This window comes from Anthonomus grandis, chromosome 5 (assembly GCF_022605725.1).
Source record: "Anthonomus grandis grandis chromosome 5, icAntGran1.3, whole genome shotgun sequence".
NCBI classification, from domain to species: Eukaryota; Metazoa; Arthropoda; class Insecta; order Coleoptera; family Curculionidae; genus Anthonomus; species Anthonomus grandis.
The window spans coordinates 11,814,685-11,835,080 of NC_065550.1; the positions used below are offsets into that span (position 1 = coordinate 11,814,685).

General features: G+C 35.6%; 1 long non-coding RNA gene across 1 annotated transcript; it reads left to right on the forward strand.

Annotated features, from left to right (window-relative positions):
- Positions 1 to 18,411: 18,411 nt before the first annotated feature.
- On the forward strand, positions 18,412 to 18,931 carry LOC126735850 (uncharacterized). Its single transcript, XR_007660526.1, has 2 exons — positions 18,412 to 18,516; positions 18,690 to 18,931. It is a non-coding gene; the product is annotated as an uncharacterized LOC126735850 (long non-coding RNA).
- The last annotated feature ends 1,465 nt before the right edge of the window (positions 18,932 to 20,396 follow it).

The window sequence follows — 20,396 nt, forward strand, 5'->3', positions numbered from 1 at the left end:
TTTTTGAATAAAATCATTGGCTCGTCTATTTGCAATTTGTAAGCGATATCTGACTTCTTGATAATATGCGTCGATATTATATACAGGGTCTATCAAAGTACCATTTAAAATATTAGAAAAATCAACCTTACGTGCAAAAACTAATTCAAATGGCGTATATTCGTGATATACACTGGGAGTTGTGTTATAACAAAAGCTGAAATAGTTTGTCCATTCATCCCAATCGTCTTGCATTTCGTTTATGTACATTCTAAGAAACTCATTTAAGACTCTATGATTTCTTTCGCAACCACCTATAGTTTGAGTATGGTAGTCTGTCGAAATAGAATGTTTAATTTTTAGAAGTTCAGAAAGTGATGTAAGTACTTCGTTTTTATACTCAGTGCCCATATCGGTTCTGATTTCCTGCATTGGGCCATAATTAAGAATAAATTCATTAAACCTTGCCCTAGCTATAGTTTTAGCTTCTTTATTCGGAATGGGGATAATTTTGACAAATTTAGTTAACTGGCACTGGATTGTTATTGCATAAATATTGTTGTTAGGAGTTTTTCTGAATGGTCCAATCGTGTCGATACATGTGATGTCAAATGCTTTTTGTGGTGTAGGTGTTATTACCATTGGCTTTGAATGAGTTATTTTTCTCTTATTAATTTTACACTTTTGACATTTTTTAACGTATTTGTTGACATCGCGGGACATTCCTTTCCATCAGTAATTTGCTCTTAGCTTCTTAAGCAATTTTTTCTGTCCACAGTGACCTCCGGTAAGTGGATTATCATGATATACCTGTATTAACGCTAACTTGTCATCATTATTTTTAATAATTTTGGGCTCTTCACCCAGAAAAATAGTAATATTTTTTAATTCGTTTATTGTGCACAATTTAAATATTTCATCTGTTATTTTTAGCTTTAGTTCCTTAATGTTGCAATCAGCAGCCATTTTTTCCAGCTTAGACAAAACTGTTTCCTAAGAATGTTTTGTCATTACTGATTAACATTTTATCCTCGATCATAAAATCTTTATTCTTACCCATAAGTATCCATAGATATTTATGCTGAATTTTAAATTTTACATAGGCTAATTTTAAAACATTACTATTTTCTAAAGGGTCTAGGACTTTTGGTTTAACCGTAAACGGCATGCTAGCATTCTTGCTATTATCTTCTGTTAAGGTAGTATCCTTTTTTGCCATTGCCCGTGTTACTGCAAATACGTTGACTGTTTTGTTATTTATCGCCAAATCGCTTAGTTCGCTAATACAAATTCTCGATAATGCACCTGCTCCTACATTGTCCTTTCCTTTAATATATTCAATTTCAAAATTATATTCTTCTAAATCTAATCGCATCCTGGTAAGTTTTGAAGATGGGTCTTTCATAGAAAAGAGATACACTAAAGGCTTATGGTCAGATTTTACCAAAAATTTATTTCCGTACAAATATGGCCTAAAATACTGAATCGCCCAGTGGATGGCTACTAATTCTTATTCTATAGTCGCTTAATTAGATTCTCCTTTAGTGAATGATTTTGAAGCGTAAGCTATTGGCAATTCTTGCCCATTAAAGTTTTGTGATAATATAGCGCCACAAGTATTTTTTGATGCGTCTGTTCTTAAAATAAATTGTTTATTAAAGTCTGGGTATTGCAAAATTTCGGGTTGCAACAACGAATTTTTAAGATAAATAAAAGCTTGTTTACATTTTTCACTCACAATGGAAATTTATCAGGGATAATTTTCTAATTTGCCTCTCTAAAATCCACTACTAGTCGCCATTTTTTATCATGACCCTTAGATTTCTTAGGTACCAAAAGGATTGGACTATTGTAAACAGCATTAGATTCCTCTATTATGATTTCCTCTAACATTTTACTTACCTGTGCATTTATTTCTTTAGATTGGGAAAGCGGTGTTCGATAATTTTTTATATAGAAAGGTTGCTCATCAGCTAATTTAATTTTTTGTTTATAAAAATTGTTTGTTGTTAATTTATCACATTTTAATAAATAATATCGTGATAACACGAAAAGTTTTTTAGGGGTTCGGTTACAATTTTAGGATTATTTATGGTTATGGTTTCGCATGTTGTATTTAGAATTTTAATTATTGAACTTGACCTAGAAATTATGGTTGATGCTATGAAAACGCCTGGGGATATTTCGTTATTTAATACAACCGAATCTTCTTTAAGATATTTTAACTTTTCTACTTTTCTAATTATTTCACATCTCGGAGGGATAATTAACATATCTTTTGCAGGACTGTCATGAATTGGTATAGAGATTAAATTATTATGCAGTCTTATTTGCATTGTCCAATTAGAGTAGTCCAAATTTGAATTTGAAAAAATCGATATTGTGTAATAAAATCTATACCAAGAATTCCATCTGCTGGTATGGGAAAATTATCCTCAACTATGTGAAAATTTTGTTTTAAAGAAAAATTGTCAATAAACATTACAGTTTTAGTAGTACCTATGGAAGTTATATGTCCTTCTGTAACACCGTTTATCATACTAGCATTTGCTCTGTCAACTATTTGGTTTTTATCGATTTTTGTTCGCTTAATTAAAGAAATATCAGTACGAGTATCTACGATTAATGTTATTGTTTCATTTTGTGTCATTTGGGTCTGAACGACGATAAAATTTGACAACGATAGGTCCATGTTAAAAATATTTATTTGCCAATGGACTTGGTTGGGGTGATAATTCGTTTCCCGAATTATCTGTCTCAAAGCTGCGCACAGAATAGTTTTCTCTGCCTCGTTAAGAATAGCCCCTGTGACCTCTATATCTGCTATGGCCACCATGATAATTATTATGGATAGGAACTTCAGGATTTCTATTAAATCCTTTTCTTTTCCATTGTCCTTGCGCCCTAGGATAATGACCTCTATAATTTGGATTTCCTCTATTGTTGAATCGATTTTGTGTAAAAAGGACTGTAGAATTTTTTGATTCCGTTTCGACGCTAACAAACTTTGTCAAGGCGTCTTGAGTTGTGTTTAATCTGCCTGCTTCCATTATCAACCTGGATCTTTCTGAGGTTGCATTCGATTTTAGGGCTTTAACTACAATATTAGTTGTATAACCCTCTGCTACATTTACTGGTACACCTTCATTTATGTATGCTCTTTTTAAGCTTGTTGCTAAAGCTTCTATGTCAGATGCATATTTTGATGTATCGCTGGATCCTTGTTTAAGAGCTAATAATTTTGCCGAAACTAACTGCGAACTTTCACCCTTAATATTGCTTGTTAGTTTTTGAATTATAATTGGTATGGTATCATTATCGCCAATAAGGTTTCTTGCTTTAGCAACTAATTTAGTTTTAATAAGAACCACGGCATTTGCTTCGTGCCCTTCGCAATTTTCTTGAATTAAAGTTAGTGCGTCAATAAAAGATCGAAGTTTATCCGCTGAGCCATCAAAATCATTGCACAAAACCCTGCTGGTGAAATTAAAAAAATCCATTCTAGTCATCGCCATTTTGCCAGTTTCAATTTTAATTTCAGTATTTGTATTTTCTTCGCGTAACCCTCTGAAGAGTTTTCACTGTCAATAATATCCTCCTCAATCACGTTTGGATCAATTAGTTCAGTGCACGATGTAGGTATTTTATACGAAACATTTAATACTTGATATACCCTGACTACTTTATCTCTTGAGACGGAAAAAAGTTTTTTAATAGCAAAATACTGTTCTTGACTTAAATTTTTGTAATCATGTAATACAAGTTGCACAAAGGTATTATAGTATTTAAGTAAATTATCCCTAACTTCTTTTTTTAATTTCCTCTGATTTAGGTTTTTTTAAGACTCTTTTTGATTCGTTAGTAATTATTTTTTTTAAATTTGATAACTTGGTATAAAGTTCTTCCCAAGTTGATGACATAAAAATAACTAAATTTAGCCTAAATTACGGTAAAAAAAAATCTAAAATAATAGTAGTACATGAAAAATGTTAACAAAAATCCAACATAAAAATTATTATTCAGCTATATATATGTAATATGTAACTTTATAATATATTATTAATTATATTATAATATTATAACTTTCGATTACTTTATGAACTAATAAAAAAAATAGTTTTACCCTCAAAAATATTTTAAAACTGCTAAATAGCCAAAAAAACCTTATTCTAAATATACACAAATAAATAAAATTACATACCAACTATAATATAACATTTGTGTGGTCCATGTCCCGGGACGGATGCAAAATCTCCATTACTTCCATCTTCCAATAAGCAGCTGGCGTTTAATCGCTCGTCCTTAATGTCACTGCTTTCAGGTTTTACTAAAATTTTTTTCTAACACATTGTTTCTTCTTTCACTAACACGGACTCACAAACACAAACCACTATGTAATAGTCTTACTTAGACATCACCAACTGGAGCTTTCAGCATAAGACCTCTTGACAAGTCTCTTTTCATGTTTCTGCGGTAAGCCTTCCTAATTTTTAGTAACACCAAGGTTACAACAGCCACAGTGATTATATACAGCAGAATACGGATATCCATAGGGACATTTATAGCTTGTTCTTCCACTATAAAATTGGAGTTTACAACACCTGTGTCCGTAACTTCAGCATGCTTGGTGTTAATAGTACCCATATTGACTCACACTGTATGTTACTGTACATTAGCACACTTTACAGCAACTAGCTCCCATACTTTTACCACGGTTTTACTATAAACATTTTTCTTTTTGTACTATATAATAATAGAACAATTACTACTCTTACTGAAAAATGCACTAAAAAATGGTGTTTGGCACTGGCAGGGTCGCCATGTGAAGGTTCGATTTAGGAATTATAAATAAGAATGCCAAATGCGCTTACACCATTGTATATTACTCTCTTCGATGATATCTGGTATATTAGTAGTTATTTTAAAAACAGTGTTCTACATAATTGTCGTGCATACGTATGCAATAGTATTGCATAAATATTTAACAATAATAATAATTCATTGTATAACAAATTAATATACAGTATGATACTTGAAAATAAATAACATATATCACTATTATATTATTGTACCACAGCTCATTCCTTTGGAAAGAAGTCTGCTTTAGAACCAATAACATCTCAGAATGTGCAAACCAAATTACAGTATTATATTTTTCTACTAAATTCGGATCAAACAACAAGCAATGGTTCAACCTGAATTGCAAAAAGGCCGTAAACACTAAAAACGCAGCATATCGCAAATGGCGTCAACATCCTTCCATCGAAAATCGGAGCCTCCAGAAATAGCTGCAAACGAATTATTAATTAATGCAAAGAGAGTCACAACAACAGGATCAAAAACAAACTAAACTGCCCAAATGGAACAAGATCTTTCTGGTCGGTATCGAAAGCCGTTAGTCAAGGATTTGCTAAGTCGGCCTTGCCACCCCTAACAGCAGATGATGGTTCTATCGCGGTAACAGCAAGGGAAAAAGCCAACTTACTGGGTAAACTCTTCGCGTCCAATTCTACTCTGCACACGCAAGGCAAAACACCGCCATATTTGCCAAGGGTGAATTCATCGATGGGAAAAATTTCGTTTCCTCAACGAATTATAAAAAAAAAATCTTAAAAGCGTAGACACCAACAAAGCTTCTGGACCCGATGGAATTCCAGCCTTAATACTAAAACGTTGTGCAAACGAATTGACTCCTCCCTTATGTAGACTGTTCACGGCATCGTATAAACAGGGCCAATTTCCAACAAGCTGGAAAACTGCTCGAGTGCAAGCTGTACCCAAAAAGGGTAAGAAGACGATGTCCTCCAATTACCGCCCGATTGCACTAGTTCCAGTAATGTCGAAGATTATGTAGAAAGCAGTCAACCTACAACTGTTAAGATATCTGGAATCATCTGGACTAATCAGCGATTATCAATACAGCTTCCGAAAGCTTGGATCCACTGGCGATCTTCTGGCCTACGTCACACACTTGTGGACGGAGACCATGGAGAAGCACGGCGAGTCCCGCTCAGTCGCTCTTGACATTTCCAAGGCAATTGACAGAGTGTGGCATGAGGGACTACTAACCAAGCTCTCCTCAATCGGCATACAAAACTCATTATTGAATTGGATCAAAAGTTTTCTTGAACAACGAACAATCCAAGTAGCCGTCGATGGATACCTCTCCGACAAATTTAACATTAACGCTGGAGTCCCTCAAGGATGCATTCCATTCCCCACCCTTTTCTTGGTATATATCAACGATTTGCTAGGAACCACTGTCAATCTAATCTACAGCTTTGCGGACGATAGCACACTTATTTCCAAATTTAAGTCCGCCAAACCAACGACAGCCGCAAGTTCTCAGAATCTTAGGCAGCAACAAGTAGCTTCAACCAACAACGATATTAGAGCAATCTTGGAGTGGGGCAATAACAATTTGGTCAATTTTAATGCTAAAAAAGCGCAGGCTGCAGTATTTACGATGAAGACTAACCTTGGTGGCCCGGAGTTGGTTATGGCAGGGAAAACATTGCCAATGAAATCATCTTTACATCTTCTAGGAGTCGAGGTCACCAACAGTGTGTCCTGGCATGACCACGTTGCCGAGGTCGTCAGGGCGGCTTCCAAAAAACTCGGAGTGCTTTTCAAAACGAAAAAACTGTATACACTAGAACAGCTGCTGACTCTTTATAAGGCCCTTCCCTCGAGTATTGCTCGCATGTCTGGAGCTCTGCACCCAAGCATAGTTTAAACCTGCTGGATTCTATACAGAAGAGAGCTATTCGTCTTATCGACAAACCAGAACTGACAAAGAGTCTGGATAGTCTGGAGCACAGGAGAAAGGTGGCTGATCTCTGTTTATTCTACCGTTATTATCACGGTAAGTGCTCCTCTGAGCTGGCAGGCCTGACTCCAGCCAGGGCTGTTCTGACAAGAAGGACGCGTCTAGCAGTTGCGGCTCATCAACATCGAGTTTACCTGCCTACCCCAAGGACGTCGCTGTATCGGGACTCATTCATCTGAAGAACATTTTCTTTGTGGAACGGCCTTCCACCTCACATATTTTCCGACGCATACAACCTACAGCGATTCAAGATAAATGCCCACAAATATCTTCGCGCAAGCACCACTCCAAGAGTAACATAGGACTTTCCTCTTGTGCTTGTGTTTACCATAAAAAAAAGAATGATTAAACTTGAGAGGGGAGCAGTGTTATGAAAATGTAAATAAGTTATTTATTGCTATAGTTTTTGTTCTGTCTTGCTCGTATTTTGTAGTTGAACTTGATGAGCTAGATTTATTAAGGGGTTCTGCTTGCGTTTATTATTTTCATGTATAGTGTCTAGTTCGTAGTAGTTGATGAAAGTAGAATAAAAGTAAAAGAGTAAACAATGTAAATAATTCTAAGTATTTCTAAATTGTTCTGAGTCTTAAAAGGGACGGTGTTTTGTGATATTTTAATCAGTTTTGTCATTTACTTTGGAAACAATTAAACTACAGTCAACGCGAGTCAGGTTAAAGTGTTGACATTTTCAACAAAAAGCATATTTGTGACATAAAAATAGCATTGTTATGCACGAATTCGCACTTTTACGTATCCACTGGTATGAGACATGCGGTACTACCTTAGGTTTAGTTAATTTGGTAATTAATAGACTCACCAGTTTTACGCCATTTTATTTTGGAAAACGAATCCAGCGTTTCGTCTAATCCATTACTAATTTTTTTTTACGCTGAGACAATGAACACTAGAATCTTAGGACGTTCAACGGGTACTGGTGGGGGAAGCTAAAAGCTCTCTGCAGCTTCGCTCACATGTGCCGCGCATATGAAGTGCTTATCATTAGTGCGCTTACAGAATAACAACAATACAACATAACATCGTGAAAGCAAGCTGACATTTCTGCATAATGCTGTGTTAGAAAGTGCGACAGAGCGAGTGGTTGGTAAACATTCCTGCCCCCATTTTTCAACTCCCTGTATACACAGTAAGTGTGCGGCCATACATAAGGCGGACACGGATTGTAGAGGATAGCGGAGCGTTCAATTGCCTTAAACTAAATATGTATGGCCACACATACGGCGGAGTTTTTTTGTATTTTAGTAGAGTATTTTTGTGAACCTCTACTAACCTATTACCTATCTTAATTAACACATTGGGAGACTTTTCTTCCATTACAATATATGGGCCATTAAAAATTGGATCTTTTTTATTCCCAGAATTATTTTTAAGTAAAATTTTGTCTCCTGCTTTAAAGTTTATAAGTTTTGTTTTCTTATCGAAATAAGTCTTTCCTTTTTCTTTTGAATGGTGTTATTGAGGAAGCTAAGTCTGAGTGGTCTTCACCTCTTCTGCTTGTTCCAAAAAAAGTCGATAATAACGGGAACAAAAGTTTTAGGGTGGTTATAGATTATAGAGGTTGTAATTCGCAGTTACAGGATGAAAAATGGCCCTTACCCTGTATAACTGATATTCTTGACTCCTTATCTGGTGCAACTTATTTTTCACATTTAGATATGTCACACGGCTACCATCAAATAGAACTAGATGAAGCTAGTAGGCCATATACAGCTTTTACAGTAGGTAGTAAAGGTCAATATCAAAAGACTCGTCTTCCTATGGGTCTAAAAATCAGCCCAAGCGCTTTCTCTAAAGGAATGACCATAGCTATGTCTGGATTAAATTATGAGAGATGTTTCATTTATTTGGATGACCTTATTGTCTTCGGTAAAAATTTCCATGAGAATAATATAAATTTGGTAAAAGTTCTTCAACGAATAAGAGAAGTTAATTTAAAACTCAATCCCAATAAATGTGAATTTCTAAAGAAGGAGTATTTATTTTCTGTATTTAGGTCACATTGTGTCTTCAAAAGGAGTGTTACCCGACCCTGAAAAAATCAAAGCAGTCCAGGAATATCCAGTGCCAACGGATGCAAATGAAGCTAGACGATTCGTCGCATGTGCTAGCTACTATAGGAAATATATTAAAAATTTTGCTGAAATTGCTGTACCTTTAAACTGGCTGTCAAGGAAAAATGTTCCATTCAAGTGGACACCCAAGTGTCAGGAATCTTTCGAAGCATTAAAAACTGCTTTAATTAGCCCTCCTATCTTGCAGTATCCAAATTTTTCTTCAGATAATACGTTTGTTTTAAAAACTGATGCTTCTGGTCATAGCGTGGGTGCGATTCTCTCCAATAATGATGATATGCATATAGCCTATGCGAGTAGGGTATTAAATAAAGCAGAAAAACAATATTCTACCATTGAAAAAGAGCTATTGGCCATAGTTTTTGGTATAAAACATTTTTCGTGTTATTTGTAAGGTAGGAAATTTATTATTTATACCGATCATCGTCCTATAGTTTATCTGTTTGGAATGGCTAACCCGTCGAGTAGACTTACAAAATTTAGGTTACTTATAGAAGAATATGATTTTGAAATTAGATATATTAAAGGTAAAAGTAATGTAGCCGCTGACGCCCTATCACGGATACAGCTTTCTTGTGATAAATTAAAAAATATGTCAAAAACTGTCGAAGGTACAATGTTTGCTATAACAAGACAACAAAGTAAAAATATAAATAATGCTGAGGATGAGGCTGATTTTAATAGTTCTGTAAACGACAGGCTTGATCACCCTGGAGTTGTGGAATTATTAAAGCGTCCAAAAGACTCATATGAATTAATCTATTATTACATAAAAGTTATGAAGATTTTGAAAGGCATAGAAAAATTGATTTTCAGCTAGGCGATTTTTGTAAAGAATAATTGCACTTTAGATTCTCGATCGACGCTCGTACAAAGTACATCGTTGAGAAACCTTGATAAGATATGCAAAAATATGGAATTCCGGAATTAGTTGTTATGAAAAATAAGAAATAATTACATTTGTTTTATTCTAAATATAATACATAACTTAATACTTTTATTACTATACTCATACTACAGTTACTAGTGTAGTATAAGTATAGTAATAAAAGTATTAAGTTATGTATTAAATTTAGAATAAAACAAATGTAATTATTTCTTCATTTATCGCACCGCTAATGGCATCATTTAAAGTTGAGTAATTTCGAGCTTTAATAATAGTCCTTAATTCATGGTTATCTAACCCGTTGGCAAAGAAATTAATTGCAATTTTTTCATTAACAGGTCTTAAAACCTGGATATTTTTCTCAATACCATTAGCTTGCGATAAAGTGAGATCAACTAATAATTCTTCCAATGTCCTCCCAAATTCATCTATCGATTTTGACTTTTGTTTTTTACTATTTAACTTAAAAGAAAATGTTGCCGAAGATTTTTTTTGAAATAAAATGTTTTTTTTTAAATCTAGAATTAAAAGAGCGTTAGAGGCATAGGTTTGCTTAAGTCTAATAGCTAAGTTAATATTAGCATTTTCCGATTAAGTCTAATATTAGCATTTTCCGAAAGTCGCGTTTTCAACACATAGGTCGTTAGTAGTTTTTTTCCCTCAGCATCTAAAAGAGAATCATACATTTCAATGGCATCTATTATCTGCTTAGTTACATTTTTAGCGCCATTCATAATTGGAATTAAACCTGCTGCAGTTTTAAGATCAAATTTCTCAGCCATTTTAATTTGTGCTTTAGAATTAGATGCTTCGAGTTCAAAATCTACTTTACTTTCTATAGCGATGGAAGTAATTTGTGCTAATCTTTTATCAATAATACTATAAAGTGCCTTAAAATACCTATCTATCTCAGCTACGTAAGATTTTACTATGTCTACAATTTTTTGGTCATGCAGTTCCTTATTAAAATTATCCCTAATACTAATAAATTTTAACTTAAAATTATCAACTTTATTTTTCTTCCCATCTGTTACCTCGATACTACTTTGTCGTTCCAAATTGTCTTTTTTTAAATTTCGGTATTCTACTTTTAGTTCCTCCAGTAAACATGTAAATTCATCACCTTCCTTTGATATTCCATATATACCATTTTATACTATTTTGCTCCAATAATTACTAATTCCATTCCATAATATACCATTCCATCAGACTTCTTTAACCATAACATAAAAAATTAAACCACTTCTCGGCTCCTGGATATTTCTTTCCGGATCTTCGTTTCTACTGACTTTTTGCAGCGAACAAAAATGTATCATCCCAGAAAAGCAATCATCAAACCCAGCAAAATAACGGTTTAAATATCTTGGATGGTTCCAAAGCCCGTCTTAGCCTCATTAGTTTGTCCTCCACTATTACCAGCTTGTGCAATCACTATCTCTTCTTTAGACTGTTAACCTCCCATTATTCCTAATTATTTTCTTCCATTTTCAAAAAAAAATTCGTTAGTGGCAGGGTCGCCATGTAATATGTAGGAGGTTAAGGAGTTTCAATTAAAACGACTTGTCTAAAATATGGCTAAAATCTAAGTATATTCTAAATTATAATAATTTGGTACAGAAGCACTCAAAATTGCTTAGCCTAAACTATTACACATAACTCAACAATATAATTATTAAATAAGCATATTACCAAATTGGTTGACATACATAGCGCGTGAACTGGCATGAACCCTTACTAGGATATTGACTAATCTATAAATATAATAACATATCTAAGAAGAAGGTACCTACCGTATGATAAAAAAATAAGAAATAATTACATTTGTTTTATTCTAAATATAATACATCACTTATTACTTTTATTACTATACTTATACTACACCATTATCGGTCAGTACGGTTTTTAGACATCCAAACTTAGTGACAATTTTCTCGTCAAGGGCCTGTGCCACAGCTCGGGACGTGGCTTTTCAGATCGGTCGACACTGTACCCATTTTGTGAAATGGTCTTGAAATACCAGTGGGTAATTGTTACCTTTTGAAGATCTCGATAACGGCCCAACTAAATGACTTGTGACTATCTCCCACTGTTGTTGGTTTCGCGATGGCTGCATTACTTACATATAGGTTGGTGTTTTCTGCTGCGATGACTTATACCTTTGACATGACTGACAACTCCTGACATAACGAGCAATGTCTCGCATTATTCCCGACCAATAATATTTTCTACATATACAGGAAGTAGCCTTGGCAATGCCACAGTGTCCTGCCACAGGAGAATCATGGTTTTCCTTGAGTACCGCCTCACGAGTTTCCTGCGGCATGCAAAGGTTCCATGGATCTGCTATTTTGCTCTCGGTTAAGTGGGAAAGATCCCAAAAATATCGGTCTAACTGTTAATTTTTAATCGGGGCTGTTCATTTTTAAGGAAAAATCGGGGTAAACAGCTGGATTACTTTCTACTGCAGCTTTTTTGGCTCTGTACCAGGAACAGGGATTAAAGTCACCCAGACTTAACAGCGGTTCAGGTTCGGAGTTATCTATAGCACTTTCAAGCTGATCCCTTACGGCATTTGATCTCGAAGTTAAACTGTTGGAGTTATACGCTCCAGCGAACGAGCCGGCTGGACGGGTTCTTCATAGAGTGCAGCCATTTAAGACTCTGATGATTGGTCACAACGATAAAATAATATCCTTCTAGGTACGGTCGCAATTTTTCAACTCCCCATACTATTGCCAGGCATTCCTTTTATGTAACATACTACTTCTTTTCGGCTGCAGTAAGACTGCGGCTGGCGTAGGAAATAACATGGTCACTATCGGAGCTGTGCTGGATCAGAGCTGCTCCCAACCCATAGTCGGATGCGCCGGTTTGAAGTACAAAAGACCTTCAGAAGTCGGTTAATCTGTCGACAAGTTGATAGCAGGATCTTTTTCATGTGGACAATAGAGAGTTCGGTACTAGACACCCTCTTATCTGAATGGTTTTGAGGTCGGTAGTATACTTCTTTCCAGTGTGTGCTCTTGATGTAAACGGTACCGAGATCTGTAGTCGACTCTCTACTTTGCTCTTTTCAACGGAATAAAAATCGGAAAATAACCGGGTGGGGAGTATTCATTTTTGCGCATGTTCATCTCCTCTTTATCATTGACTTATTGCAAGGTGCGTACGGCGATTCATCGGAATTGGCCACCGCAAAATATTGCTTTTGCAAAAAATAATGTGTTTGAACTGCGCAGATACTAAGGACGGTGAGCCGAACGGTATGTTTTCTGTAATTGGAGTTTCAACTCTAAACATATGCTTTCGGTATATAAACAGTGTTACAGGGGCGGACTGTCTGAATCTCGGTTACAGCACATGCGCAGTACTCTTAGATCGGAAATGGTCATTCAGGTTGTAAGGTTAAAAAAAAACATAAATAATAAATATATATCCAACCTATTATTAATCTATTACGGGCGTTAATTCTCTATTTTACTTTAAAAATTAAATTCAATAAAAAAAACACTAGGTTACTGACCCTTATGTGCTAGGAAGAAAATAAAGTATATATACTAATAGTTAGAGAACACCATAATGCCGACAGAAAGATGTCAATACTATTCGCTTATTTCCCTGAGATCCAACCTTAATCACGAACAATCGACTCCCAAGTTGCACAATACTATTCAGCTGGTCAGTAAACCTTGAGGTCTTTAAAAGGAAGAAAAAAATTATAACTATAAAAAAACTATTGAAGTCGTTGATAAAAGAACCAGAATTAAATACAGGCGCGAGGTTAAGCTATGTCTAAATAATCACAACCATATAAGTAAAAAAGTATTAGTACAATTGACAATGTTTAAAACCGCCATGTAATATATAAATTTAGTCAGTTGAGCGTAATTCACTGTGAGTGCATGACGTCATAAGCTCCTAATGTCACATTTATGCATGACATATCATAAGTAATATATGTATATTTTTGTAAAGTAAAATAAAGCATATTACAATGTAATATGGAATATATAATATGAAATATAAATTAAAAGAAATCAGCAATAATAGAAAAAGTAAAGAATGATATGATACCAGTAAATCCGTGTCACCAACCTCGCCAGTAGGGTCAAGCCACCCTACATGCCTCCTTTATGAGTAAGCTTCAAACCACAGCGAAGCAGTCACGTTGAATACTATAGCCACAGTGAGCAGAACTCACCAAATAATGGTCACCAGATTGATTCTTGAAGTCGTACAGCCACAGTACTCAGTAAGTCGATATACACAGTAAGTACTCAGTATACACAGTAAGTCGACGAACCGACCTACAAGGCAGGGACAGGACAATTAACAGTAGTAAACCCCAAAGTTAAAGTTTTAAATAAAAAAAACTAGAATACAACCATCGTAAGTATTCCAGAACCATCCTTATAAGAACCAAACAAATTATATATAATGCCTCACCTCCACGGACGGTTTTTCTTTCTCTAGTACAACAAATCTAGCCTCAGACAGATCACTCTGTATGGCCAAGTAATTCCAACAATAGCAAAACCTCTAAAGTATCAGCAATTGTCAAGTAGGAAAAATCTATATGAAAATATAGAAAATATCCATAGCCTCCATACTGTTTCTGAAAATGGACAAGAATCTCTGTTCCATTCAATTAAAGATATGAAACAGGAAATATTTCTTTGTCATCTATTCTTATGGACAATCATGATGACACTGCTAAGATCCAGGTCCATGACTCATCCAAACAAGAGTTAATACAGGAAATTGAGAGCTTGCGGAAAAATGTAAACCAGTTGACGCGCACCTTAGGTCAATTAGGTAAAGAAAAATTTAATGTAAAAATTACCCAACCTGTTGCTAAAAAAAGGATTGCTTGCCAGATAGATCAGACAGAAAACCGAGGCTCAGGGGTTCTTACAACATCTAATATCAACTCGTTGAGTAAAGATAAATGGCATTATGTGGTTGTGTCAAATATCCCACCTCAGTTCACCGGAAATCAGCTTGCGCACTTTGTCAAGGAAAAACTGGGAACCACGGACTTTATCAGATGCTTCCCAATGCTAAAAAACAAAGAAAATGCACATTGCGACTTCAAAATTGGTGTGCAAAATATCAATTACTTAAAGCGGCTGACGGATATTGGCCTCCAGGCACTTTCATCTCCAATTTATGTTTATCATCCTCAAAAACCCCAGCAAAGGTAATTAATACATCTTCAGGCTTACCACCTTGTAAGACTTTCGCCCCAGATAGTCATAACCTGTCGCAACGGTTGGATGCAGCAACACCAGACACTCGACCCAGGAAAGTTAAATCTTTGAAGATTGGTTCAGACAAGGAGGCGATAGATACTTCGAAGTGCCTAGCACTGAATTGTTGGAGGCTGATTTTATCATTGATAGAGATGGGGAGATGAATAAAACATAAAATATAGACCCGATTCTTCCACCATTAGTGAGGCTGCCAAGAGACTCGTATGCGGCAGATGGTCGTTATTTACTGGCTAGGCTAAGGGATCCCTCAATTTTAAAACCCCTTAAGCTATTTCTTTCATATCTGCATGATCAGCCCTCCAGTGTATGTTTCGAAGGACACACCAATACCAGCATCCGATTGGCAGCTCTAGAGCTTCATTTTCCTGATATCGTTGCCATATCTGAACATTGGTAAAATATCGAGGAGTCTGTTTTTACTACAATTACTCTACAGTGGCCAGATTTAATAGAACAAATGTATCTCATGGAGGTACTTTGATAATGTCTAAAAGCAACAACTATTATTAACAGTAGTAACCAAGTTCGATAATTTAATAACTGAAAAACTATTTGAATTTTCCATTATCTATAGTAATAAATATGATCTTCATGCAATTTGTATATATAGTACACCTGACGCGGATGTAAATATATTCTTTCAAAAATTACTAAGCTTGCTTGAGTCTCTGCCTTTAAACAGCAAAATCTTTTTAGGTGGCGGCCTAAATATTGATTTTTCCAGTGTGTGTGCGGCTCAAGAATCTCTCCAGTCCATTTTCGATTTTTTTGGCTTAATCATGCACATAAAATCACCAACCAGAATAACTAAAATCAGCTCGAGTACAATAGACTATGTCGTATCTTCCTTTGATCCGGATTTCGTTGACTATACTGTCCTAAACTCAGGCTTTTCAGATCATGAAGCAGTGTTAACAAAGTTTTTCATAATATCAAAAACTAAAAATGTTCCCCGCAAATTAGACCGTATATTCTCAGATCGAAATTTTCTAAATTTTAAGCACCTGTGTCTAACAACTGACTGGAATGTCCACTCTTCCTATGTTGATTCAGAATTCTCTAGATTTATAAAAACGCTATCTAATCTGTCCCACAAATCCTTTTCTTTAAGGCCTCTCAAACTGAAAAAACATGAACCTTGGTCTACCCAAGGCTTACGTACATCTGCTAAGAACATGCGTTCATTATTCAATCTTGTAAAATTCTCGAACAGCGCTTTCTTTCATGACTATGTAAGACTATATAAAAAAGTTTATCAAAGGACTCTAAAAGCGGCAAAAGACATAACAGGAGACTGGCTAAGTCTGGTAATGTCGCTAAAGAATTGTGATTGTTGGTGATGTTAATAATCTGGTGGTGGTGATTGTTAATAATCTGAGAAATAAACCCTTTAAGTCCAATACTATCTCTACCTCTCCTGAGAACCTCAATAATTATTTTGTAAATGTAGCGAAGAATCTAATGAGTACCATAACTCCTACCCACGATACTTTCTTATCTTTCTAGTGCAGATGAGAATTTACACACAGTTTTTTCTTTACGCCAATAGTATTACCTGAGCTTCGCAGTACTATTAGGGAAATCAAAATAAGAGCTCTTCTGAAACCGATGGACTCACGTTGAACATGTTTCTAATCTCCTACCTGAGCGTACATTAAACCATCTTACAAATTTAATCAACCTGTCTTTTCAAAAAGGAGTTTTTTCCAACTGCCTTAAGAAGGCAATAATAATCCCTCTACATAAAGGAGGAGATAAAGATCAGTCTTCCAACTATCGCCAATTGCTTTTCTTCCCACACTATCAAAAATTATTGAAAGATTAGTGAAAAAAAATAATTTCTACTGAAATTTAAAATACTTGTTGAGGAGTGAAACAATTTGAATTTTTAAATAACAAATGCACAAATGATGCTATGTTTTCCCTTTTTAATAATGTATACTGTAGCTTAAACAACCCACATCCTACGGCAACAATCTTCTGTGATTTTTCTAAAGCTTTTGATTGCGTATACCGTGATATCTTAATAAAAAAGTTGCAATACTACGGGTTTAGAGGTATGCCCCTCGAATGGTTTAAGTCATATCTCAATAACAGGAGTCAGTTTATGAGGATTAATTCTACGATGTCTTCTTGCAAGCCAATAGAATGTGGAATGCCTCAAGGTTCAGTGCTTGGCCCTATTTTGTTTCTCCTATTTATCAATGATATCGCTAGTCTGAATATTTAAGGAAGAACCTGCCTATTCGCGGATGATACTAGCTTTACCTGGAGCAATCCGGATATTGCCGAACTTCATAAAATCATATCAACTGACTTAACTTCTATCAAAGCATGGTACGACTCTAATCTTCTTTGCCTTAACATCTCCAAAACTAAATTTTTGTCCTATAAAAATAATTTGCAATCTTTTGTACCGGATAACGCAACCATTGACGAAGCCGACTCAGTGAAATTTTTGGGGCTTACTGACAAGTCGTTAAAATGGGACATGCACATTAACCCTTTAACAATAAAATTAAGCTCCGCTTGTTTTGCGCTAAGATCAATTTCCAAGGAACTTAGCCTCTCAACCTCTATAACAGTGTATTTTTCCCTCTTTGAATCACACCTTCATTACGCCCTTCCTTTTTGGAGTGTGTGTAGTGTCACTCAATTTGACAAAATTTTCAGACTTCAAAAGAGAGCTTTGCGTTATACACTTAGACTTAATTATAGAGCTCATTGCCAGGATTTCTTTAAAAAATTATATACCCTATCTTTGCCGTCACTACTTATATATAAGTCCGTTTTTCTAATTCGCGAGCACCTTTCATCAAATTCAGATAGGCCATCCCATAATAATCATCTCAGAAACGCGAAGTATGATTTATATCTGCCTACTCCACATTCAGAATTGGTAAAAAACTCTATATTGTACAAAGCAAAAAAAATGCACAATCATTTGCCTTTGAACATCAAGTCCATCACATCTTTTCCTACTTTCCGTAAGGCATTAAAATTATTCCTACTGGAGAGAGCCTTTTACTCGGTAAACGATTTTTTTAATACTTAATTTTAACTTGACACACACAGACTGATTTATTGTTTTTATATGTACTGTTTTATGTAGCTAGTAGGTATGTAGGGTTTTATTTATTTGTTTATTTATTTATACTTTTGACCACATACAATTATTGATTTGTATAAGTTTGTATATTTATTTTGTTAGTTTTATTTTATTTTTGTGTGTTTTGTTTGTTTTACTTTAGTTATCAGCTTTGTCTACAAATTGTAAATTTTTTTGAGAATAAAGCGATCATTCATTCACATGGTCCAGTCAGCAAAACCCAGTCACGTGAACTTAGCTAACAGGCGCCGAATGTCAAAACAAACGTCAAGATGAAATCAAAACATTGGCCCCCAAAAGAAATCCTCTCCCCGAGATAATTCTTACAAAATAAGGCAAACGGCCAAGAGGTAAGTAAATAGCCACCATAAAATTATACAAGCCGTGATCACAGTCCGAACGATTTGGTCACAACCGCTGGGACTCTTAACACTTCCACTCCACAAATTCTGTATAGGAATTATAGGATAATAATGAAATTAATTTTAATTAATTTATTTTATTAATTTTTAACCCCTTTTAGAAAACAAATAGGATATCGTGATCAATTAACAACACACAACAGCGAAACCTGTTTGGTTTCGCTGTTGTGTGTCAGTCTCGTCACGAGGGCAAAGCCACAGAGAAGGGACTCGTAAGGGACAAGCTCAGGAAACGCATAGTCTCGGGGTAATGTTTTACATTGCCACTATAATGGCCCCTTACAAAGAATTTATTAATAAGGTACTGTACTTATTATAGTCAATAAATATTCAATTACCATTACACCAGTGTATCTTTGTGGTCTCAACCTAGTAAATACAACTTATTTGACAACTTCAATCCTTTATAGCAAGAAAGGTGGAGGCACTTAGTAATCCTCGACTTCTGAGGTCCCCAAATAGAATTGACCCGTTACAAGGTTAACTGCCAAACCGGGTTAAAAAACGGCCCTCAACAATGTAGACGGTTATGTTGACGGGAAAAACGGCCCAGTCTCCAGGCGCGTTAACACAACTTGACTAATCCCTGAAGATGGTAACGGATCTTCTGCTTTTCTAAGCAATATTACTGTGCACGCTTGGTATATATTGAGATCTGACAATATAAGTTTGGGTAGGGATGAAAAGCAGGTCACAGTATTCAGAAAAAAAGAAAAGGTCCCTGCTCGGGCGCCAGTTTTGTAATAGTATTACTGGCGCTTACTATTTTTTTTTTAATCTCTCTCGATCTTCTGGGTTATTCATAAAGTTTGTAGTTGGTTATTCAACCATTATCTCTGGCGCCACCCTCAAGTTTAATGTGGATGAGGGACCACGGCCTATCGGGTAGCCTTTAAACAGTAGAGAAGGTAATTCAGGTCTTCTGTGTGAGCAAAACAATAGGCAACATTGTAACAAAATCACATCTATTCATCCCCAAACCTAATATGTCATCTCTCTGCTAACACTTCTTAATAAACCTTACATAAGGCCAAGTTCAACACGGTAGGGCGCGGGAACAGAAGAGGAGGCGTACAATGAACAGAACCCATGTCGGTAAGCAAAATTTAAAAGGAATACGGTTAATTATGGCAGTAAACAAACGGTCAGATACAGCTCAGAGAAAAAAAAGCATGAAACGGTTGGTATTAATAGGAATGGTAAGCGGTAAATCACCCACAGGATATGTAAGCGGTCTAATATATGGAAAATAAATGCGGTCGCTCGTAACCTTGGCCAGCTCTGTTTAAAATGTCGGTAGACGCGGTCTTAATTATGTAGGTAGAAGATGACAATGTTGTCAAGTGGGGAATAATGGGATAATATCCAATGATGGGTGCTATCTCGTAACGGTCCGACACGTAGCCCTCTGCACTTTATTAAGGAGTGTACAGCGTTACCCCGTAACGGTCCAGCATGCAACGGCGTGTATCCTATGGATATTATAGGAGATATATTATAAGATATATAGGAATAAGGAGATAATGTCCAATGCAGGGTGCTACCTCGTAACAGTCCGACACGCAGATTCCTTGGCACTTTTTAAGGAATACACAGTGTTACCGCGTAACGGTCCGGCACACAACCCCGTGTATCCTGTGGACACTAGGAATAATAAGATAATGGCCAATGCAGAGTGCTACCTCGTAACAGTCCGACACGTAGTCGAGGATAAAGACAATTTTTACATAGCTTATAACAGTTAGCGTCATTTTAACGAGAACTGATAGGCAAGTCGAGGAATCTTTTGCATAAATAAATGAAATGAC